Genomic DNA, 24,905 nt, shown 5'->3' on the forward strand with positions numbered 1-24,905 from the left:
GTTATGAATATTTACAATTTTCATACTGTTACACATAAGGTCGCACTCTAACTGTTTTACAATTACAATGGAACAAGTTTATACGAACAAAATTATACACACAGAAAGATAATAATTACAAACGAACAGAATTACAAAATTGTACACTTGCTATTTACAAAGACTTAAGAAAGGTAAAATCTTTACAAGGAAAAATTGAGTTCGGAATTATTGATAATATGGTCACAGATGTTCAACATTCCAAGCTCGCGGCACTACGGAACCATTTATCCTTTTGAGATGGTAAGTCCCCAATCTTATCACTTTGGCGATGCGGCATTGGCCTTCCCAGTTTAGTCCCAAAACTCTCGCACTTGGTTCCCTAGTACCAAGAATAACTTCTTTCAAGACGAGGTCGCCGACCTAGAAGTCTCTTCTTCTGACCTTAAAGTCGAAGAATTTTTTCCCGCGTTGCTGATAGGCTGCTATTCTTAGCTGAACCTTGTTGCGATGTTCTTCAACTAGGTCCAGACTTGTGCGTATAAGCGCTTCATTGTCAGCTTCGTTGAATAGGTCCCTCCAAAGTGAATCAGTCCCTACCTCCATAGGGATCATCGCTTCGCAGCCATATGCTAGCGAAAAAGGGATTTCTGAGGTAGAGGTTCTTAGAGTTGTCCAGTATGCCGATAGGACTTCGGGGAGGTCGTCGGCCCAATTCCCCTTGGCTGCACCAAGTTTGGCCTTCAGAGTGTGCTTGATAGTTTTGTTGACAGCTTCAACTTGACTATTCGCTTACGGTCTTACGACAGAGGCAAACTTTTTATGGATACCCAACTCGTCGCAAAACTGCTTGAACTCCTCGTTGTCAAACTGTTTGCCATTATCTGAGATAAGGGTATGAGGAATCCCGTAGCGGCACACGATGTTCTTGAAGACGAAGTCCTTGAGCTTTTTGGTGGTGATTGCGGCTAATGGCTCTGCTTCGACCCACTTGGTGAAGTCTACCGCAACCACCGCAAATTTGACTCCCTCTTTACCAACTGACATGGGACCAATGAGATCGATTCCCCACATGGAGAATGGCCAGGGGCTGGTCATGGTTATCAACTGGTGGGAAAGAGCTCGTGGTATGTTCACGAACCGCTGACACTTGTCACACTTTTTGACAAAGTTGTAGGTATCTTCTTGGATCATGGGCCAATAATACCCTTGACAAAAAACTTTGTTGGCGAGAGATCGTGCGGCTGTGTGATTACCGCAGATCTCTTCATGTATCTCCCTCATGATGTAGTCTACTTCTTCATTGGTTACATATCGGAGGAGAGGGACACTAAACCCTCGCTTGTACAGCTGGTCTTCGATGAGTGTGTAGCAAGCAGCTCTTGTTCACAGGGTCCTTGCTTTGACCTTGTCGTTAGGCAAGGTCCCATCTCGGAGATATTGGATGATGGGGGTCATCTAGAAAACTAATTCTGCAGTATTCATGGCCTGTTTAGTTGAGCTGACACTGGGGGCCTCTATGAACCGAACATGAATGCTTTCCGGCGTGTCTGAGTCTAGCGACGAGGCTATCTTTTCCAAGGCATCTACCACAGAATTACTATCTCTAGGGATCTATATGATCGTGAAGTGCTTGAACGGCTCGAGTGTAGCCTTAGCTTTCTTCAGATAGCTGATCATATTTTCTTCCTTGGCCTGGTACTCTCCCAAAATCTAGTTGACAACCAGCATGGAGTCGATGTGGATGCTGATAACGATCGAGCCCATTTCTCTGTCCAACCTCAATCCAGTGAGTAGAGCTTCATATTCAGCCTCATTATTGGTTGCTTTGAACCCAAACCAGAGGATGCCATGAATACGAGCCCCTTCGGAACTCATAAGGAGAAGACCTGCCCCAGCCCTCTTTTTGTTCGATGATCCATCGACGTAGAGGCTCCAGGTCGATAGATTTTAGGCAGTTTCCTGAATGGCTTCGCTGGGCTGTTGCTTTGACTTATTCGTCAGATGAAATGAGAATTTTGATATGAAGTCGGCAATGGCCTGCCCTTTGATGGTTGCTTTCGGTCTGTACTTCATGTCGAACTAACTTAATTCCATGGCCCATTTAAGTAATTTACCCAATGCCTCTAGTTTCTAGAGGACTTGTCTGAGCGGATAATTGGTCATTACATGGATAGTATGGGTGTGGAAGTAAGGTCGCAACTTTCTGGAAGCGATCAGTAGGGCATAAGCTAACCGTTCCATTTTTGGATACCGCATCTCGGCATCCAACAGACGCTTACTCGCGTAATACACTGGCCATTGGACCCTGTTCTCTTCCCAAACTAAAGCTACACTGATCGCGAACTGAGAGACGGACAAATACAAAGGAGGATCTCTTGCGAGAGAAGTTTGGACAGAAGAGGTGGCTTTCCGAGGTGCTCTTTAATGCTCTGGAATGCCTATTCACATTCAGGAGTCTACTCAAATTTCTTGTTGGGCCTTAGAGCACTTGAGAGGGTTTAGCTTCATTTTGTATTTCCGGAGGATATCGAACATCTCATCGAGATGCGCAATGTGATCTGAAGCGACATGCAACTTGACCAGCATGTCATCTACATAGACCTCTATCGACTTCCCGATCTGCTCAGAGAACATTCGGTTAACCAACCGCTGGTAAGTTGCGCCAGTGTTCTTGAGGCTGAAGGGCATAACCCTGTAGCAATACAGCCCCCGATCTATAACAAAGGAGGTATGCTCTTCGTCCGATGCTTACATTGGAATTTGATTATATCCCGAGTACGCGTCCATAAAACTCAGCAGCTCGTGCCCGGAGGTGGCATCCACGAGTTGGTCAATCCTAGGCAGGGGAAAACTATCTTTCGGGCATGCTTTGTTGAGGTCGGTGAAGTCAACACAGGTCCACCACTTGCCGTTGGGCTTCTTTACTAGAACCGGATTGGCAACCCAGCTCTGATAGAGCGCTTCTTGGATGGATCCATTCCGAAGGAGATTATCTACCTCAAGTTTCAAGGCAGCATATCGCTAAGGATCTATCGCTCTTCTCTTCTGGCGAACTGGCTTGGCTTCACTATCGATGTTAAAGGCATGGCAAATAACATTCGGGCTGATCCCGACCATATCTGCATGCGACCACGTGAACACATCGATATTCTCTCTAAGGAAGCCGGTCAGTTCGGTGGCGAGCTGGGGGTTGAGATTGCTCCCAATCCTCAACACTCTGCTTAGCTCGTTCTGGTCAACGGACACCTCAGATAGATCCTCAACTGGCCCACTGGAAGGGCATTTCTAAATACAAGGATCCATATTATCCTCGGTGGGGCCAGGCTGCGGTTCGATCTAACTGATCGCCATTGCCTGTCTGGAAATGTCGCGCGAGATGCTTTTCCCTTTGCATGCCATCTGCACTGCCCTTACATAACAGTCGCGAGATGCACACTGAGATCCGCTTACTTCCCCTATCCTCGTTGGGGTGGGGAACTTCATCTTGAGATGGTATATCGAAGTGACCGCCTTGAAGTTTCTCAGTAGAGGTCGCCCCAGGACACCATTAAAAGCGGATGGGCAATCCACTACTAAGAATTCAGTTATTTTGGTCACCTCGTCAGAGTTACCTAGCGTGACTGGAAGAGATCGTTCCTTTAGGGATCGGGTGGTCCCTTGTAAAACTATATAGGGGGATCGAGGCGGGCTTCAGGTCGGCCTCATCCAAATTCATTCTCTCGAAAGCTGTCTGGAACAGGATGTTCACAGCACTTTCGTTGTCCACCAACATTCTATGGACGTCGAAGCGCCCTATTTAGGGCGTGATTACGAGAGCGTCATCGTGGGGATGATGCAATCGGACTACATCCTTTTTTGAGAAGGTGATTTCCTCCTCCCTGCGAACCTTTGATGGTCGCTGCGTCGTGTTCATCACACTGATGGGGTCGTGATGGGCCGTGCTAGCATATCTTTCCTGGGCACCTCGCGAATTTCCCGCGAGGTGCGGTCCTCCAAAGATTACTCTAATGTTGCACATACCTTTGCGATCATGACGCTTCTTTCCTGGTTCCTCTTGATTTTTCTCCCTCACGGGAGCAGAGTCATCAATGTACTCTTTGAAATGCCCCTGCTTGATAAGGTTTTCAATTGCCTACTTGAGAGCTCAACACTCATCGGTGTGATGCCCATTGTCCCAATGATAACGACAATATTTTTTGTTGTTTCTGGATGAAGAAGGACCTTTCATAGGCTTGGGCTCTCCGAGCAGACTAGCCTCTTCTGACTTGTCAAGAATGGCCGAGACAAATGCATTTAAAGGGGTATATTGACTCATGTCGCGATCGCGATGAGGAACCAGAGCATAAGACTTCTTGGGCTCGAACCGCGGTTTCTTTCCTTTTCGTTGATCGTCACTAGCCCATCTGCGATCAACCCTTCTATTTTCCCCCCTGACCAAGTGCACTACCTGAAGTGCCAAGGTCGTGGCGGTGGACCGCCACCACTAAGTTTTCAATACGAAGGTATTTCTCTGCAAGGCTGTAGAAGTGGGTGAGGGAAACATCATCCTCAGCCTACAGTTCTTTCCACAGATCGGTCTGTGGGCGAACTCCCGCGATGATGAGAGTCTGAACAGACTCTTCGGGAGTGTAAGCTACCTTATAAAACTCTTTGTGAAATCGGTTGATGTAAGACTAGAGGGATTCATCCCTCTCTTGCCTTATGTTGCTGAGGTAGCTCAAAGGCATTGAGAACTTCCTGTTTGCTTAGAAGTGTCTCAGGAACGTCGTGCTCATCTGAGGCCACGAGCTGATCGATCCCGCTGGGAGTGACCTGAACCACCGTTTGGCATGAGAGGTTAGAGTTACTGCCAAACAATGACACTTTGCCAAGTTTGAAACCTGGTGAAGCTCCATCAGGTCGTTGAATTCATATAAGTGATCCTACAGATCAGAATTTTCGTCGAACTCCTGCATATCGGGCATTGTAAATCTTGATGGGAGAGGGGCGACTAATACTGCCAGAGAAAAGGGGGATGCCTCCGCAACCTGCCCTAGCTCATTTTGCTGAGCCTTTAGCTGATCTAAAGCTCGCTGTAGCTCTTCGATCTAAGGTAGCGGAGCTACTGATGGATAACTTTTCGCAACGTGGGTTTGATCCTCACGATTACGGTTGAGGAATGACTGTAGGTCAGATTCCTCCTCTCCTTTGCTGGCAGTTTTGACCAATCTTGACACACGCTAGCTAGAGCCGTGTGATGGCGTTACACGATCCAAGGAATTTTCATGACCTTCGCGGTGGTGCGAACTGAACCACGGAGTGTGGTAACTTCCTGCACAACGATCGGAGTCGTCGTTTCGACGGCGATGGGAACGCCCAGCCTTGCACTTTTGTGGGAGTGCTCGCACGACGTGGCACAGGACAGCTCAAGTCGCGACATGTCACCGAGTTACCCTGGGCGCGGTTGGTGTTTGCTGGACCCTCGGAGCCTCTAGGCCCACTGTTTGCCACTTGCTTACCCTTCCTTTGACGCGCTGCAGTGCGCACAGCATGGGCTATCGCCCTTTTCCGCACTTTCACACGACCTGCAGATGTTTTTGGCAGCTGCACCGCCCCGTTTGATTCGGGTGCCATGCCCCGGTCCAAACGGTCCAGCCTTTGGCTAACCATTTGGAGAGTATTGTTGAACCTCTCCAAGTAGCTCATGACGGTTGGGTCAAGTTGTGAGCTTGAAGGGATATCCCCTGCGACATTTTGTGGAACCGAGGGCACCTTGGGAGAAGTGTCCTCTTATACCCGGGGAATCTCCTCATCACCATGATTGGTTCGCTCAGATTCGAATCGGCGAGTCATTTGCTTTTGTAGGACCAATTAGTCAGAGATTCTCCTGATGAAGGACGAATACTAAATCAGGCCCTCCTTCTAGTGCTAAACTGTTGATGCGTGATTTTGACACCAACTAAATGCACGTGTGAAATGTTGAGTTGGCCCAGAAGACACACGCGAATAGGGGTATTGAAATGAGTAATAGGTGGAGAAACAATGTTTTAAAGTGGTTCAGATGCTTAAGCAAGCGACTCCTACGCCCACTGATATTGTATTAATATGGAGGGTCAGGTCGCGTTCAGCGAGCTGACTTGCAAGTGATTACAAAAGAGAGAATAAGCTATTACAGAGAAAAATTAGCTATTACAGAGTAAAATGAGCCAATCCCACAAACGGGAGAGTCACACGAACTAAACAAATGTATTTTAGATTATCAACTTCGCGTCGAATTCCACGCGAAGTGGAGATAACCGCGCAAAGCGGCATAAGTTTTCCATTGCTTCGTGCATTTGTTTTTACTGTGCGTGCAACCCCCACGTGAAGTGGAGCAGTGATTCTATTTACATGGAATTTTACTTGAATTAAGTAACACTTCTTTATATTTTGGATGGAATATCACAAATAGAATTTTACTTGACGTAAATAACCCATTTTTATATTTTTTATGAAACATCTTAAATGGAATTTCACTTGAATTAAAACTTTTTTTTTAATGTTTTTAATAAAACTTTACATGGATGCAGGGACGTAGCCAGAATTTTGAGTCAGTAGGTTCAAAATATCAAAGTTGATAAATTTACAATAAAATATATACTTAAATAATAAGCATAAAAAATATAATTTTAAAAGTTATACATACTAAATTATCAATTCTATAATTGTCCTCAACGATTTTTTATATTCTGAACACGTTGTATAATCCTCAAATCTCTATAACTTAGGATTTCATTAATTCGTTGAACCATTCAAAATTAACTCAATAACTAACCAAAATTTATCAAACCTAACTTAAAACAACAACTAATTAACCTATACCTCAACATGAACAAAATTAAATCAAAACCTACATCAAAATATGGTAATTTAATCTTCCAATTTCAAACTCATTTATTAAAACTCAACAAAAATTCATAGCTCTTGATCTTTCATCAATTAAAAAAGCTAAAAGAAAAGAATTTTAAGTAAAAAAAATAAAAATAAAATGAGCATTATTTTACCTTGTAATCCAAAAGAGTAGTCTTTCTTGAATATCCAACCAAAAGGAAAAATATAATTTGAGAGAAAATGAGAGGAAACAAAGAGAAGAAAAAAGTTAAAAAAGTATTAATTACTAATTTATTTTGTGGGGTCAATATAAAGTTAAATGAGGTTAAAATTGTAAAATCTATAAAACATTAATACTTTTTTAAAACTTTTTAAAAGTTGAGTGGGTTCAATTGAGCCCACAAGTTTCTATGTGGCTACGTGTCTGCTGGATGAGGAAAAGGCTAATTCACTCTTAAACTTGCCAACTTGACCCATTAAAAAAAAAAAAAAAAATAGGGCTCGTTTGAATATAGAATTTAAATACAATAAACAAAGGATATGACAAATCTCATGAAAATGTGTTTGGTAAGAATGAATGGAATTATTTTTGAAAAGCTGTTTTCAAATACAATCTTAAAAACAAGTGTTGAAATTAGAAAACGATTAAAAGTCGTTTTCACAATATTTTACAGTTTTTAAATTTTTATATCAGGCATATTTTTAAATATTTAAAATATTAAAATATAACTAAAAAATTTGAATCATATCTTAGTTAAAGGTACAAAGACAACCCTAGATGACTAAAGTAGAGAATAGAGAAACTTTTTTTTATTAATTAATTAAATTAAAGTGATTGATTTGATTTGCCTTATTAGTTAAGCCATTTTCTTTAATTTATTATTGTCTCTATTTCACAAGAGTGGAAAAATAATGTTTTTGTTATTTGATCGTCATTTTTGTTCTTAATATTTAATCATTATTTCTTAGTCTATTGTGCAGAAAGTAGATCATATGAAAATGAAGAACCAGTTCGCATAATCCACCACGCGAAATGAATTTTTTTTTCCGCGAACTGATCGTGACAATCATTTTAAGTGTTCTTATCGTACGTTTATCACATTTTTACTTTTTTCTTAACAGCACAACAAATCATAAGATGAATAAACATTAATAACATTTAAACTTACATAAATCTTATAAAACCAAGCTGTGAATCAAGACATTTAATTATCACATTGAATTTGTTAATACAATTGCCAAAAAGAAAAATTACTAACACATTGGATAGATCAACGATCTTTTCTCAATCTAGTGTACAAAACTTTCAAATGTATAAAGCTTTACTAAATTTAAGTTGTATTCATGGTTTAAGATGAGGAGAAGGAAAAATGGTGATGTATGTGTTTAAGTGTTGGGAGGTTAGGCGCAAGGACAATTGTATATTTAAATGAGTTTGTTAGTCATAAAGGGAGGAAATTTAACTCCTCAGACATCCCAAGTTTGGATTTTAAAAAATAACCTCGAAAATCGGAGGCTTTTTTTTTTTTAAATTTAAAAATCTAACGTGACACACTTAATTGTAACTAAACATGCAAAAATGGGCTAGAGTGAAAAGATTGAAACGTATGTGGGTAATAGTATAATTAATGGAAATTTGTTTAAATTTTGAAAATTAAAAAAGACCCCTCCCTTCAAAATCGGTTAATCGAGCAGTATACCCAAAAAATGACCGATGAAACACCTTCCATTTCTCTGCGATTTCCGACAATAAAAGTTCCCTATTTCCAGCCAATATTCGATGCTAAAGCTTCATTACACAAAATCATGGCTGATATTCACAAAGAGGAGGAAAACCTAAACCCACTCCAAATCCTAGAGTCTGGCGGTGGCGACTATTCAAAGGTTGTTGAAGAAAATGCTTAGGTGGATCATCTGATGAGTGAAGGTGGTCCAGTGGCAGAGGAGATAATGGCGACACAAGAGCAGAGAGGAGAATCGAAAAATGGTTCTGATGAAGAGGACGCCGGCGGGTATTCAGGCAAGGAGGAGGACGCCGGTAAAAAAAGGGTATGTTTTTTACTGGTGGTTTTGAATTTGATGAAAAAATTGATTCGTTTGTGCGAATTTGGTGGATATGTAGTTGGTTTTTATTGTTACGGTGGTTGTGGCATTTTGTCGAGCAGTTGGCGAGCATTAGGGGAGTAGCTTTGTTTAGATTCCAGAGGATGAGGGAAGGAGGCCGTAGGAGGTTGGAGGGCTAGGGATGGTTGCCATCCTCGGCCATCTCCAGTCATGGAACCTGCCACAACAGCCTCTGTAGGGCCTACATTGGCTTTCCCGGTCCTCTCGAAGCCAAAAACACCCACTCCCCGATGCCGTCGAAGCCCACATCCCCTAAATTGGCAGCCTATTGGTTGTTTTGGTTTCTTTTTTTGTTGATGTTTAGTTTATATCGATTGTGCAGATTTTCCAAAGCGTAAATTATAAAGACTATGGGTTGGAGGTTGTAAGCGATAAGACATCGTGCTTCCTGGAAAGGGTGACAGTTAGGTCGAGTTGGCAAGTTTTTATGAGTATAAAGGAGATTTCGGAGGAACAAAGGAAGGGTATGGACCGATTCAAAGATAGTTGTTTGGATCATTTTGCGAGCATAGGAGAAAATTGGAAAAAGGTGTTATAGGGGCAGGGATGCATTATATGTTGTAGCACTTAGTTAAAAGCCAAAAAAAAATATATATATATGAAATGTGGTTCGCGGTGGATGGGAAGCCACTACGTTTTGCGACGATGGAATTTGCCTGATGATAGGCTTAAGATGTGGGGCATTTCCAGATGTGGAAGAGCAAGAGTGAATAACGAAGAGTAGGGCAGCCGATAACTTGCCTAAAAAGGTTTTTGGGGGGAAGGTGTCTATTACAAGACGTGATTTAGCGGAGAGGTTAGGAGAAGATGGATATACCTTTTCAGAGAAGTTCAAAGTGTGTCTGGTATGGTTCATGCATTCGATCCTAATGGCTTCTGACTCAACAAAAGTCATTAATATGGATTCGGTGAAGTTTGCAAGCAACATGGACTTCTTTAATGCTTATCCGTGGGGACGGTTATCATTTCAGCTAACCATTGAGTCCTTGCGCAGAAAAGACATGGCGATAAAGCATCGCCAAGCAGTCGAGAAGGATAGACTGAGCACATACAATTTGTTTGGCTTCCCATGGGCAATGTAAGTAAATATTAATAGTTTTTTGTTATATTTTTTTGTATTATATGTGTTTTAATTATGATGTGGACTGTTTTTTTACAATATAGGCTTGGATATATGAGGCAGTCCTCGTCTTGGCTAAGGCAGGGGGCGGAAGAAGACTTCTGATGAGCGTCCGCAATTTTCTAGGATGTTGCGATGGCATACCGAGAAGTGTGCCCATTCGGATTACGACAAAATAAAAAATGGAAATTCAAGCAACTCGGGTAAGATTAAAGGATTAATCTTTTGAATATACACTTGCTTTTAAATGTGGCTTAAATTTGTTTGAATTTTTTTTTCTTATTGCATGGAGTCGTCTGTCCTTCCTCAGCCCTACTAGGGGTGAAGTGAGAGAGGAGTATGTTACATCGTTCACAACACTGGACGGTGTAGCAAATAAGGGGATAGATCACCTAATGCAAGACCTAAAATGGGTCACGCATGTGAATGCAGCTGCAGGGCCACTACTTGAGAATGTGTTTGAGGCTAAGGAGGATGAAGCTCCAGTTGGCGGGAGGGAGGAGGAGGATGAAGAGGTTCGTACACCTCCATCCAATTGCCAAATCGGTACAACAAGTACCGATTTGCCGAGTCGTCGAGGTCGGGAGAATGAGGTGATTGACCTCATAAACGGTTTCTTTGACAGTTGGTTATAAGAGGTTTGAGAAGATGGAAGAGTGGATGAAAAGGGTGGAGGAGAAAGTTGATAAGGTGGCGGAGGAAGTTGGTGGGGTATTGAAAGTGGTTGAAGTGTAACCTAAGCATAAAAGAGAGAGCCGAAAGAGTAAGCACGTAAAATCTCCTTACATGGTAGTAACGTATGGAAAGAAAAGGAAAACGAAGAAAAAAATGAGGAAGTCCGTGAAAGTGGAGAAGCAAAAATTGAGGAGGGTAAGGAGGAAGTGAGCAAGTGAAAACAGAGGAGTTAAAGGTCAATTTGTATAGGCTAATAGATGAGGAAAAGAAAAAACTCTTCTATGCCTATTACAATGATTCTGGGAGTGATGGGCGTGTGAAGTGCAAGATCGGGGATTATCCCTGAGAGTGGTTTGAAAAGATGTTGACAACGGGCATGTGGCTCGACGACTCAGTGAGTTATTTTCCCGTATTTTTGCTTATGTTTTCCATGAGGTTCTGTATACTGAATCACTTAAGTGATATATTTTGTTAAACAAATCGCTTAAGTGATCTGTTTTTTTTTTTTTTTTTAAAGGAGGTTGCTTAAGCATGTCTATTCAAATACCTCATCAATGGTTTTTCCTTAAAACAAAACAGATCGCCTAAGGAAAAACCATTGATGAGGTATTTGAATAGACACTTATCATGTTGTTTAAATTTGATGCAGCACATTGATAAGGTATTGGCACTTATGAGGTTACGATAGAGCAGTAATGGTGATATTTTGTATTCGCACTATGCCATCACTGATGTGGCCTTTGGCCAAAGCCTAGTAACTACATATGACACATTAATAAAAAAGGCCAATGGTGGAGGTGCAACAAGGGGAGGCAAGTGGAAAATAATGGCCATAGAGGACTTTGACGGTGTCTTTGATGATTTTTGGTTTGATGAAAGGATGATGCAGTATGTACGGGGGGAAAGGCCAAAATATGGCAACAATTGGGCAAACATTAAAAGAGTATACTATATCGTGAACATCAAGGATATGCATTGGATAACCATCATTTGGCTATTAGAGGATGGCTTGTTGCAGATCCTTGATTGCAACTCGAGTATTTGTTGAGAGAGGCAGTTGGAGACGGAGTTGCAGTCGTTGTGTACATTGTTCTCGCGGCTATTGCGCGATAGCAGGATGTTTCAGCACTTGGGTGATGAACTATTGACGGGAAAGTGGCCACTCAAGCGCCTTCTCATCCCGATAAATGACTCAAGGTAAATTTTGTATAAAACTTACATAATACAATTGTTTTATAAGCTGATTTTAATGCTAATGTCTTCCTCCTATTATAGTGCTGATTGCGGGGTATATGCACCAAAATTTATTGAGTTCGACATGACCAACACCCAATGGACAGGTTAAATGACGATACAATGAGCAACTTTCGGGAGCGCTTGGCTGTTGAGTGCTTCCATGGGCATATGAATCCCTTTTGACTGCCCGGAACCCAATCCAAGTAATTGTTGATGCTGTCATCAAAAGGTATGGAAGTTGGACTTTGAGTTTTGTAGTTTATGTGAAATGCATTTCTTATTGGGTTGTCTTGAATAATTGGATTGCCTTGAATTGCATCAGCCGGTGTTGTTAGGCGTCATGTTGTTGATACTTGAGTTGTGGTGTTATGTATGCTTTATGGCCAAGGCCACGGCTAGATAATGTTGGAAGGGGGACTGTAGAATAAGACAAAGAGGTTATTGCTACTGTTGATGCTGAAGGTGTGTTGGATAATTTTGGAGGATGGAGAAGTGGTTGAAGAGAATGATGAAGAGGAAGGATGGAGGTTGCCAACGCTGCTTTTATTTTTGGTGTATATAGGACATTTATTTATTGTTTATAATGTTGTAATTTAATGTAATTTACACATTTCAGATTTGTAAAAAAGCAATTCAGTATTTCTTTCCCTCTTTTGACTTTGACTTTATTTAGTATTCTTGTTAAATGGAATTTGTATGTGTTGACGCAAATAAGTTGTCAAATTGAGGAGAAATTATGGCATTAATGTGTTGATGCAATTAGGTTGTTAAATTCAAGAGAAAAGATGGAATTAATATGTATTGGTGATTTTAGGTTGTCATGATCGCTTAAGCGACTACATATATTGCTTAAGCGATCAAGGGTTTCTTATACAGGATCGCTTAAGCGAGACCTTAAATCGCTTAAGGGATCGTGCACTTGGGGTGATCTTGATTCTGTCTTGGACTTGATCGCTTAAGCAATCTAACATCGCTTAAGCGACCAAGGCTAAAAGGCCAAAATTTCTTAAGCGAGACCTAAAATCACTTAAACAATCGTGCACCTGGGATGATCTTGATTCTGCCTTAGACTTGATCGCTTAAGTGATCTGACATCGCTTAAGCGACCAAGGCTAAAAGTGAAGAATCGCTTAAGCAAGACCTTAAATCGCTTAAGTGATCGTGCACTTAGGGTGATCTTGATTCTGTCTTGGACTTGATCGTTTAAGCGACCAAGGCTAAAAGTGAAGAATCACTTAAGCGAGACTTAAATCGTTTAAGCGATTGTGCACCTGGGAGTTGGGATGATCATGATTCTGCCTTGGACTTGATTGCTTAAGCGATCTAACATCGCTTAAGCGACCAAGGCTAAAAGTGAAGAATCGCTTAAGCAAGACCTTAAATTGCTAAAGCGATCATGCGCTTGGGGTGATCTTGATTACCTTCACTCTGCCTTGTACGCGATCGCTTAAGCGACTGTACATCACTTAAGCAACTAAGGCTAAATATACTGGATCGCTTAAGTGAGACCTAAAATTGCTTAAGCGATCTAGTTTATTCAGATGATCTTTAGTCTGGCTTTGACAAGATCGCTTAAGCAACGAAGGCTTATAAACACTAGATCGCTTAACCAATCGCTTAAGCGATCCCTTTTTTTTTTTTTTGGGGGGGGGGGGGGGGGGGGGGAATAGGTTGTTAACCCCATATTAAGTGACGTCAATGTGAACTTCGGACATTCACAACATCACAAGATTATTAACGTTAATGTTAAGCGACATCAGTTATTAACACATATTAAAGCCAATTAAGAAGGATTATTTGCAACCTAATTCCATCAACACATATTAAGGCCATGTAAGAAGATTATTAACGTTAAATTACACCTCGGGCGTTCACAACATCAAAATATAACAACTACGATATGTGGCATACAACCGTATGATATATGGATGAATGTCATAGCACACTAGTGTGACACGTTAGTAGAAACGTACCTCATTTCACAAATATGGATGGTGTATTTGAAAATGATTATTGTGCTCTTTTTACTGACCAAAATGCAGTCAAATCTTGTATGATGTGGGGGACTAGATTGAAATAAGCTTGAACTTTAACTGTACAATTAGTTTAGTGGACCATGATCTATCTTGTGTCAATTGATTTGATTATTTATATCACTTAATCGATTTTTTTTATAATTATATTTTAATTAAATTAAATTTTTTACATGTGTAGATAAACATGGAAAAGAAATATTAAGGTATACAATAATTCTATTTAATACAAATTTTAATGTTTTTAAAGTACTAAAGTAAATTAGCTTTGATCGCTTAAGCGATGTATGATCTCGCTTAAGCGATCCTGTATATTTAGCCTTAATCGCTTAAGCGATCTTGTTAAATGCAGAATAAAGATCATCTACATATACTGGATCGCTTAAGCGATTTTAGGTCTTGCTTATGCAATCTAGTATATTTAGCCTTAGTCGCTTAAGCGATCACGTACAAGGCAGAATTAAGATCACTTGCGATTCTTCACTTTTAGACCAAGGCCATTTTGCTTCTTATCTCCTCAATCTTTTGATATTGTTCACGTTTGAGTGAGAAATTATATTCCATATTGTGGGTCAGCTCTATATTCAATCATAACCATCCATATTTATGAAATGAGGTACGTTTCTACTAATGTGTCACACTCGTAACTAATTCAATAAATTGATTGATTGATTGATTGACTTGACACGACAATTATGTTGATAATATTTATTTTGCCTATCTTACTTGTTTGGGCAGTAGTCAGTGCCTTATAGAGGTAATATGAGAAATTTTACTTACTTAAACCCTTTTTAAAATGGATGAAAATGAAAAATAATTAATTTCATTTAAAACAATATAAAAGATTATTTATTCTAGGTAACAATTAAATTGAAAATAACAAGTCTTCAACGGTTCACCTTGGCAACTCTCTCGATTTCATCCTTCTTCTTGATGACATAGCTGGAAATACAAGGACATAAAATCAATTTAATGCACCACAGAAGAGAAACATAATAACTTCATCTGATTGCTTAAGCGATCTACTTGTCAAATCTGCATATAAGAGCAGATCGTTCAAGCGAGCTTCTGTCGTTTAAGCGATCTAGTGTTCACCAGATCTGATCTGAGCAACAGATCACTTAAGCGATTTGGTGTTAACCAAATTTGATCTGAGTAGCAGATCGTTTAAGTGATCTTAGGTCGCTTAAGCGATCTACTATTCAAAGCTACAGATAATAGCTGATCGCTTAAGCGACGAAAGATCGCTTAAGCGATGTGCTCTTATTAGGAGATTTGAACAACAGATTGCTTAAGCGACCTAAGATCGCTTGTAGATAACAGCAGATCGCTTAAGCAATCTTCTGTCGCTTAAGCGATTTGATCTTATTTGTAGATCTTACAGCAGGTTGCTTGCTTTCTTACTTCTGATCGATTCAAACCTAATTTTCTGGATCTGCATGTGATCGATTCTGCAACTGCTTCTCTTGTGGCCAAGTTGCTTACAAATTGAGAACTTATTTATCCTCCGGGGAACCTTATAGGCTGATGGAATACACTTAACTCTTTTTCTTCCCTTTTCTGTCTTCTTGAATGGCGGATGGATGATAATGTCAACCAACTCCAGTGACACCACCCATTGCTCTTCTGGAGAAACTGGATATATCGTTTCCGAATGAGCGAGCATGTAGTGGTTTGCCATATAGAGAAGGGAACAAAGTTCCATGTAAATTCTTGAACCAAAATCCGGCTTCCGTTGGTGTTTCAGTGCTACTAGTGCATGAGGACAAGATAAACATTGAATGTCAAGCATTTACAACTGCATGTTTTACTAAGAAGGTTAACTAGGGCATCCGGACCATAGCCGCGCACGGTGAACTGTTGAGCATTGAGAAGATAGGCAAACAGTGCATTTGACAATTCCATACGTTCCCGTAATAATTTTTTAACTGACAAAACAAAGGTTGTGGTAAAATTATCTGACTTTGTACGACGCTCATGGAACTACCGTGACAATGTCATCTGGATTGCATCAAAAAGGGTAACAATTGGAAACTCTTTTTCTATTAACAACTTCGAATTTATGGACTCAACTATGTTCGTGGTCATGACATCAAACCTTCTTCTAGGAAAGTAAGCTTTACTCTATCACTCGAAAGCAACATCATGCTCAAGATACTTAGCAAGTTTATCATCTTTAATTCGGATTTGTCAAAAGTGCTCTTCAAACTCATCAACTCAATAAGCTTTTGTTGCCATGTAGTACATCTGAAGAAGGCCAGCACACTTAAACTTTTGTTTTATGTTTTCACCAAGGTGCCTCATACAGAATCTGTGATGTGCTTGAGGGTAAATAATGGCAATCCCCTTCTTTATAGATTTATGCCTATCGGATATTATGCACAACTAGTCACTGTTAGGCACTATTGTAAGTAATTGCTGGAAAAATCAAGTCCATGACTTGTCATTCTCAGAGTCAACCACACACCATGCAATAGGATATGTGTGATTCTCGCTGTCCTATGCAATGGTCACCAACAATGTACCTCCATACTTTCCCGTCAAAAAGCAACTATCAACAGCCAATACCTTTCTCATGTTTACAAAACCCCTTATAGCAGCACTGTAAACAACAAAAAAAATATTTAAACCTCATATTCTTGTCTCATTTCAAAGTCGTCTTGCTACCTTGGTTTGTCAACTCAAGCATATAACGGTACGCTTCTAATACTGCGTACCCGTACTCTGGCGTGCCCTCACAAAATCTTGTGCATGTTGTCTCCCTTTCTAGCATTTCCAGTAACTAACATCACATCCCAACTTTGTGCACACAAGTCTTTGAATATCCTTAGGAGATGGACATTTCCCTTCAACAAACTAACTTTTGACAAATTGTCCAATAACATCAGCGGAGGCTTGTTGATGCTTACCTGAAATATGTCCTAACCCATATATGTGCTCATGGGTATATGTGATAACAATAAATTTTTCGAATTCCCCCGACCTTCTACAATAAACCTGTCACTTGCACTTTCGGTCACGACATGTAACCGTCACTACCGATGAATTAAACTTTTTTGTGATGAACTCAAAATTACCTCTCACGACAACAAGTTTTAGCTTCCTCACCACTTCCTCCTTGCTGTCAAATAAATAACCTACGCGCAAGTCCGATCCATCAGTAAAAATATGAGGTGATTCACTACTACTCGCAATTGCCGCCTCTGAACTTGCATAAACAACCATAGTGTTCTCTTCCTCACAAACTACACATTCTGCATAATCTGTATTTATAGGAATCTCTACATCTGCGAGAACATGTATGGGGTCCTCCTCGTCCACATTTTCATTATGCCCCACGTGACTAACCTCTTCTACAGTGTCCTCCTCACCACCCAAATCACCGCCTACTCTTGATTTTTCAATAAAAAAATCAATGCTCTCATAGTTAAAATTAAAACCAGCATTCTCCCCACCCAAATCACCGCTTACTTTTGAACCAACTTCCAAAGCTTTATCCACAACCGAAACCGTTAAAATCAGCCTTGAACCATTATTACCCACATCAAGCATAAATAACTTCATATCTTCATCAGACATTAATACAACAGGGGGTACCTTAAAATTTGCAGAAGCTCTACTTAAAACATACTTCACAACTATATCACTACGTGAGCAACTCAACCTACCTCTTCTAATGATTTCATCAATCAACCCATCAAAACTAACTTCTGTACTCACAGCAATTGTTTTAACTTGTTTGCTCTTCCCAATCCACTTCCAGCAACTTTCTTCCTCCACCCACTAAGCAAAATATTCAACACCCAAAACCACTTGTCCCATGTCTAATAATAGTCAAGTACCTATAATGCAAGAAAACAAAAATTATTAACTGATATATTAAGGGTTGACAAATTTTAAAAAACATCTGCAAAGTCGCTTAAGCGATGTGATATATCACTTAAGCGATCAAGTATATATTTGATCGCTTAAGCAATCTAATATAAATAAGTCTGATCGCTTAAGCAATCTTGTGCCATATACCTAATTGCTTAAGCGATCTTGTGCCATATATCTGATCGCTTAAGCGATCTGCTGTCACATACCTGATTGCTTAAGCGATTTGCCATATGCTGCATTATACCAGACATACCAGATTGCTTAAGCGATACACCAGATCGCTTAAGCAATCCATAAGATCCAGAACACATTTCCAATAATCTCCACCTATAATCGGTGCTACCACCCCCAGCTACCCACAATGCAAGAAAATATTTAACAAATTTCACTTCTTTCAACTTGCACTACATCAAACACAACCCAACAAGCTAAACAACTAAATCAAAATCATAACCCAAACCCAATCCATCATTAAATCTTTGTAAATCAAAATTTAAAATGCAAAGAGGAGATACACATACCTGGACGAAATGTTAGGAGGAGGAGGAGGAGGAGGAGGAGGAGGAGGAGGCATATCTTTGGTGAAGGAAGAAGAAAGTGTTAATGGTGGAGGAAGAAGAAGATGTAGACGAAGAAGAAGATGGAGAGGAAGAAAAAGATTTAGACGAAGTTTAGAAGAACAACAACCAGGGGAGATGTGTTAATGGCGGGAGGAAGAAGAAGAATGTGTTTGGGTTTGTTTGCAAGAATTTCGGCTTTTTAGGGACATATTATAATTTTTAAAAGATTACACAATACTTCATTAATCCTAATTAACCACTAATCATGTTTAATTAACCTTAATAAATAATAAGACTATTTACTTAACACTTTAAAACTACATGGCCTTTTAATTAAATTTGAACTTCATTTGGTCTTTTAATAAAATGCCCCGTCATAAAAGTATAGGGTTTGAAAGTTGGCTAATTATTATAACCCTTTTAATTTTTTGTCAATTTAATTAACCTCCTATATTATATGGGAAAGGTTTGGGAGCACCACATTTTTAACATAAAGTTTGACATATTTTATAAATTATTAGATTAAAATACTTTGAATGGTTGAGATTCAATACAATTTGAACAATTTGTGTTGTGTGTGATTTTTCCGTCAAGCTTGGAGAATTGTGAGGTTATAGCTCGATCCAGAATCAGTTCGACTCAATCGATTGTCCGACCCAGCATAAGCTCGTCGAGATATAGCTCGACCTAGCACAAGCTAGTCGCGACCAATCCCTATAGTTGTTCAACCAGCTCACAGATAACTTTAGATCTTGGATATCTCGGAAGGGATCAAATCGACAGCAATATTGGTGCAATCTCAGCGCTCAATCGCGAGAATATCAGAGCTACATTTCAACCTTAATTATAATCCTTTTTTTTTTTTCGCTCTTTTCTTTATACAAAATTTGAATGTAAACCCCTTCCAACGATGGAGAAGAGGTTAGCAAATTGTTCTATGATTATTATTGTAAGCTCTCAAAGCAAATACAAAGATCAGTGGAAGTAGGCTTAAACGTATAACCTACCAAACCACTTTAAAAACTCTCTATGTTATTTACTTTACTGTTTCCAATTCATTACATTCCTGATTACCCATAATCACGCACACATCCGTTCCAATTCAGCCAAGGTCAATCGGCTCGCTCTAGTTGGTGTATTTTTTTTATCAACAATTTGAAATACCATATTTAGATGTAATTAACTGTTTAAATGCATTGATCTAGCAGTCCAAAATATCTAGTGTGTGTGGGGATATATATATATATATCATATATATATATATATAATACAGTAAACCATCTATAGTGATATATAATAGGAATAAACTTACATAGTCAAAAAAATTTATTCCCAATGGGATAGTTATAATAAGAATAAACTCCACATTGTAATAAGTTATAATTTTTTTAATTCCCCGTCTTAAGGAAAGTTGCCTACATAAGTAATAATATTTGTATATTGCAAAAAAAAAAAAAAAATATAGCTATGTTACATTAAAGGTTTATGATGAAATAAATATTTATCTAAAGTTGTTTAGGACAATGATTTATGCTTTAGAGTTGTTACCAAATTTCTAAACTCCCGGGTAGTTAATAACTCGCTAGCATGGACACCTCTTGTTAAACCCCAAATATTCTAGCTTCTAAGCATCCTTAGAGCTTCATGGCACGAAATTTTTGCATTTCCGTACTATCATCCTCAGGATTATTTCCTTTTCTTGCTCTAATTGCATCAATGATTCTCTTATAAAGCATATAAACTTGTTGCTCATTTGGGTGATCGAGGAAGACATAATATCCATTTCGGATTAGTGTAGTGAAGTTGTCGAATCGGATCACTCAATTCTGCAATGACTTCTATTCTTCTCACACTTCATTGTAACTTAAATTATCAACATCGAGGGTCCTAATTTTGCAATGCCTTAAAACAATGATAAATTTTTTGTGGCTTCACACAATTAACCATGCAGCAACTACATTATAATTCCATCAAGGATACTTATCTTTTGGTTCCATAAATGATCTTCTATCCGTTTCAATTGTAAGCGATTAAAGCGCTGCCGATAATACCTTTGAAATTTCTAATAAATCCCGTATCACATGACTGGATTTGGAAGTGCTAGCTGGTGGTAGGAATAGAATAGGTGTGTGAAAGTGGGGGGAGATTCTCCTTTTGCCATGTGCAGTAATTATCCACTATAAGCAAGACATTTCTATCCAAAAGGCTATAAAATCACGGTTAACTTGTTTAAAGCATCTTTGATTAAGAAACTTACCGATGACCAAAGTGGAAGTTTGTCGAGCCCATCGCCATTGTAACAAATAACAATTGTAACCTCTCTTGTTTGCTTTCGGCCCTCTAATGCATGTTGCAAGAGAGTTATCGAATGAATTCGATAAAATAAGCCAATTTCATCCATATTATCCTTTATGATGGCAAACTAGCTTTCCAATGTTTCTTTTCCAATTAAACTGAACCATTTTTTCCAAAACGACGAAAGGAATGAATTGAATGTCGTTGCTTTAACTTTTCCAACCATTTATTTGAAATTCAAACGAGGTAGCTTCTGGATGGAGTTTCCTTAGAACAATATGTGCCTCTCTTTTAATAATTCACCATTATATTGACATGCTGTCTGATGCATACAAACCATATTAGAGGCAAACTCATTGCTGGGTACTTTAACCACTTTGAAGGTTTGTGTGTGGGTTCACAATCCTCTTCTTGAAGGAGGTCAGCTAATCATTTGAGTGTCTAGATATTGCTGCTTGTGATACCTAAGACATGAGTATCTTCTAACTTCACAAGATCTTTCTGTTCCAATAGGGTATGATTCTTTCATTTTGCTCACTCAACCAGAATACTTCAGTTAATTGGTTCGTGGTATTAAATTTGGGTGCATGATTGATTTGCTAGAGGAAGAAGAAGGTATCACTTGAATTGGGTGGAAGATTTATGGAAAACTTGATGAAAAAGTTGAACCATAACAACCCCTATTTATAGTAGACTAATCATAATTATACTAGGATAAGTAAATAAGAAATCTAATACTACTACATAAAACAATGAATTGAAATCCTCTAATACTAAAATTGATTGAAATCCAGTACTACCCAAAACATGAATTTAAAATAGGAAATCAAGTAATATTAAAAGGAATAGAAATCAAGTAATATTAAAAGTAAATAGGAAATCTAATTACTACCAAAACAATGATGAAATCCTAATACTACTAAAATATGAATGGAAATCCAATACTACAGAAACATAAATATAAATAAAACAAGTAATATTAAAAGTAAATAAGAAATTAATACTACTAAAAAATTAATTGAAGTCTTAATACATATACTAAAACATGAATATAAAATAGAAATCAAAATGTTTTTTTATAATTACACCTCTATAAGTTATAACTCTTTATAGTAATAAATTGATTGATCCAAATTATGACTATAAAGAGGTTTATATATATAATAATATATATATAGTATATATATATATATATATAATATAATCCAAGGTGACCACAATTCACTCAAATCACCGATTGAACCAATCCACTGGAAATGTGGAAATTGGAAGATAGTTGAATGTGGGTTTTATCTACTATTAGTTCAGTCTTATAATGACACCTGATCCAAATTTGTAGCTTTAGACCAACCAAATTTATAGTCCAGTGGGCTGTTGGGTCGATCTATCTCAACTCTTCAAGCCCACAATCTTAACGCGAAAAATCCACGTGTACGGTCTCCTACCACTTACAAAAAAAAACCTAATTTTAATAATACACGAAGAATCACCCCTTCTTTATATAATAAAGACTCCCAAAAACCCTATTCCGCCTCAGGGAGTCGTTTGAGCAGCAGCGAGCTTTAGCATTCTCATCTGAGCCAGCGAAGCCACAGACTTCATCCACAAAAATGAAGGTTCTGATTTCGTTGATAATATCTACAGGTTTTGAGTTTATGCTTAATAATACAATATTTTTTGAATTCTCATACGTTTCGTTTTTGGTTTGTTTCAGTTTATTTGCAAATCCAACTACTGGATGCCAAAAGAAGCTCGAAATCGACGATGACCAGAAACTGTACGTGTTTATTTTGTTTTAAATAGTCTACTGTTTACGAAATTAGCAATTGTGTTACGTTTAGGGATGTTCTTGTGCTCCATTGTTGTTTCATTATTATTATTATTTTATTTTTTTGTGTTATTTTTTGCTGAGAAATATTATTTAATTTGTGTTGTGTAAGATTTAAAGGGTTTCTTTTATTGGGAAAATGTATATAACATTAGAAAGCAAGAAAATGTTTTAATACTTTGGTTTTATTCTTGTAATCTATTTTGTGTGTCTGGTATAGAGAGTTAAATGAATCCAGATCTCATAGCAGACCGTTGGTTTATGTTAATAATTGCGTAGGAAACTGATGGATTCAGGTTTTTTTCTAGTGGTTTTTCTTTTAAAATTGTTGTATTAGCTCTGAAATGTTTATCCTGTCTTGATAATAAACTTTCTATTCTACTCCTAAGATTTTAGATTGATTAATATATATTATGAAATGCTTAAGTGTAGAGGATCTTTCTGCATGAAGTTTTTTTTTTTTTTTCAATGTTCCCTGATTGATCAAATTTGGCTGGGTTTTTGTGCTTTTCTTCTTGTTCTCTGAATCTCCTCCTCATGTCTTTTGTATGATAAATAATTTATTCCATTTCATTGGTACTGAGTGGGAGACTTAACCGATTTGGGTGTTATAATCTGGTTCACAAGTGACTGACGTCTGCTTGGTGTGGTGCCAAAAGTTGTTGGTATACGCTTTGATGCTGCAAATTTTTATTAATAGCTTTCTTATGTTATGCACTGGAACGTACACTTGCTATTAAATTTAAGTTTTTTGTAATTGATGGATAATTTTATTAATTAAATACAATTGTGCAGCCGAGCTTTCTTTGACAAGAGAATCTATCAAGAAGTTCGTGAGATGCCTTGGTGAGGTATGGTTTTGTATTACACTTCTAGCTTGGTATTTCTCACTTTTCCTTTCCTTTACCAGGGGTTATATCCGTTAGCCTTTGCATTGTTCCGTATTGTTAGTTTTCATACTTTAATTTGTTTGAAGGAGTTTAAGGGTCTGATGTCAAGATCATGGGAGGCTGTGAAACAAGCAAGGTTCCAATGAAAGAGCCGGGAGGTGACTCCTGGCGTGATTGTCTTTTGCTCCAAGAGGTTTGTAAAATGTGCTGCTGTTTCTTTTGTGTGTTGTTTGTGTGTGTGCATGTTTATGTGGCTTTGCACTTGATACAGTTCTGTAGGAGTTTTGTATTTCACTGTTGGTAATTGGATATCTATTGGTTTAGTCTTGTACTGGAATTTTATGTCAATTGAGAGGTGAAACTAAGTGAAGATTATTGCTTTTGTTGCAGGTACCCCTTGCTTCGTGGATATGGAAGGGTTGATGGAGAGGAGTGAGAAAGTCTGTGCGTGGATGCATTGTCAGTCAAGACTGTAAGTGCTGAATGTCATGTGAAGAAGGGGTGGAGCGGACTACCTGGACTCACTGACATGAGAAGACCAGAATGAGAGGTCCAAAGAGTGGCATCAAGATCAAGGAAGTGTGTAACTTGTCCAAGGAAGGATCGTGTCAGGAAGTATGTTAACTTACCGTAGGACTTACAACCAAAACTGGTGGCGATATATGATCATTTCGGATTGCTGCGCACAACCAAAGATGGTCAGTTTGTAGTCATAACTGAAAAAAATGTGTTCATTTATGTTTGCAGTAAGAAAAGGTCGCAAGCGCTCCAAAAATTCAGAGGCTGGTAACTTGTGACCCTGCCCAAAGGAGAGCGCCAGAATTGTGAAAAGAAGAAGAGAATCGACCAAGGCCAAGACTGTGTGTGAATATCGAAGCTCCTTGCTACCAGGTTGAAGGAGCAGCGTGTGAGCGCGCAGTGAGAGTCTGGCAAAGAAAGATCAAGGCTCGCTGCCTCAAGCCATCAATTGCTGCTTAATACAGTACACAGGGGTTGTCTTTTGGTGATCAAGTAATGTCAGTGCTGGATATCCTTACTAGGTTGAGTAATTTTATGTGGGTGATTTTGAGAGTACTCGGATGCTAATGGCATGTAACAGGCCGCATTTGCTATTAGACATTTCAGATTTTGTTTATTTTAATTGTGGGATGTTGAACCATTAAATGGGTTTCTTATGGTTAGTTCTATTCATGATGGATTTCATTTTACATTGCTTATCCGGCTTACTCTAATTGGTATTTATACGGTTTCGCGGTGTGATACATTTTATTTTTATGCTGCCAAACTTGTTACTTTATCCATAAAAAAAAGTTGTCGCTAAATGTTAATAGATAATAATTGTAATTAATTTGAACGCATTTTTGTCTATGCTTAATAAATAGATAAATCATGTCAAAGTAGTAGGTAAATAACCAAATAGTAAATGGCATTATC

At 38.7% G+C, this 24,905-nt stretch overlaps 1 pseudogene; it reads left to right on the forward strand.

Moving 5' to 3' along the window:
- Positions 1-8,748: 8,748 nt before the first annotated feature.
- On the forward strand, positions 8,749-24,486 carry LOC116127134 (annotated as a pseudogene).
- Positions 24,487-24,905: the final 419 nt, after the last annotated feature.

Source organism: Pistacia vera, unplaced genomic scaffold (assembly GCF_008641045.1).
Source record: "Pistacia vera cultivar Batoury unplaced genomic scaffold, PisVer_v2 Contig1045, whole genome shotgun sequence".
NCBI lineage: Eukaryota > Viridiplantae > Streptophyta > Magnoliopsida > Sapindales > Anacardiaceae > Pistacia > Pistacia vera.